Raw genomic sequence first — 890 nt, 5'->3', positions numbered from 1 at the left:
AAGTGAAACGGTAGACTGTACCACCAGTTTCCCCGTCCGGTCACCCATCAATCAATCAATTAATCAATCGGAGTTTCCACGAGATATTTCAGCTGCATACGCGGGGCATAGCGGTCGATCCCATTTAGAATAATGCAGGTTTCCAAAGTTCACATCATCACCTGTTAAAATTTGGTTTATTTGGTACGACTACTGAGAAGACCAGAGGATACTTTTTATGCAGAGATTAGCATCCCTAATCCCGTTCAATCATCGCAACTTTTTATGCAGCGTATGAAAACTTTTCTCCTGCAGAGCTGTATATCTATCCATTTCAATCTGGGCTTTCTACTCGACCACAGGAGCGGCGTTTTGCTCACTGCAGTGCCAGCAAGTCCAGTCAACTCAAGCATCCTTGACTTTCTAGAAGCAGGAGCTGACAAGGGAGTTTAGAGGTCTATATACTGCTTAGAGCATCTCTAGTGGATGGTGTATATGGAGGTGGATGCTAAATATACACGATCAAAATCAAAAAAGCTTTCCCAGTGGATCGTGTATCAGGTCGTGCACCTATACACGTCGCTCCCACGAGCGTACCTGGCGTGGGACTAAAGACGACCGAGCCACGCTCGTGGGCTCGCGCTCCCGCTCCCACGACCGAAAAAAGCCTCCCGCTTCCGCTCCCGTTCCTCTCCGGCCGCCTCCCCAAGGTCGCCGTCGCCCCTCTCCGGCCGCCGCCCAAGGTCGCCGTCGCGTCTCCTCTCCGGCCGCTGCCCAAGGTAACCATTTTTTCCTTCCTCGCGAGCGGGAGCAGAGGGGCGGCGGCAGCACGCCCTGCAGCCCGATCTGGCGGCGGCGCCGGTGCCAGCGCGCGCCCTGGTGAGAATAGAGGGCGGGGACGGGGGGCTGGG

At 54.5% G+C, this 890-nt stretch overlaps 1 pseudogene; it reads left to right on the top strand.

Annotated features, from left to right (window-relative positions):
- LOC119299849 overlaps positions 1-890 on the top strand; it is an 8434-nt pseudogene that overhangs the window by 5967 nt on the left and 1577 nt on the right.

Source organism: Triticum dicoccoides, chromosome 5A, assembly GCF_002162155.2.
Source record: "Triticum dicoccoides isolate Atlit2015 ecotype Zavitan chromosome 5A, WEW_v2.0, whole genome shotgun sequence".
NCBI classification, from domain to species: domain Eukaryota; kingdom Viridiplantae; phylum Streptophyta; class Magnoliopsida; order Poales; family Poaceae; genus Triticum; species Triticum dicoccoides.
The sequence above is the reverse complement of the archived record's forward strand: the minus strand, read 5'-3'. Positions and strand labels throughout refer to the sequence as shown.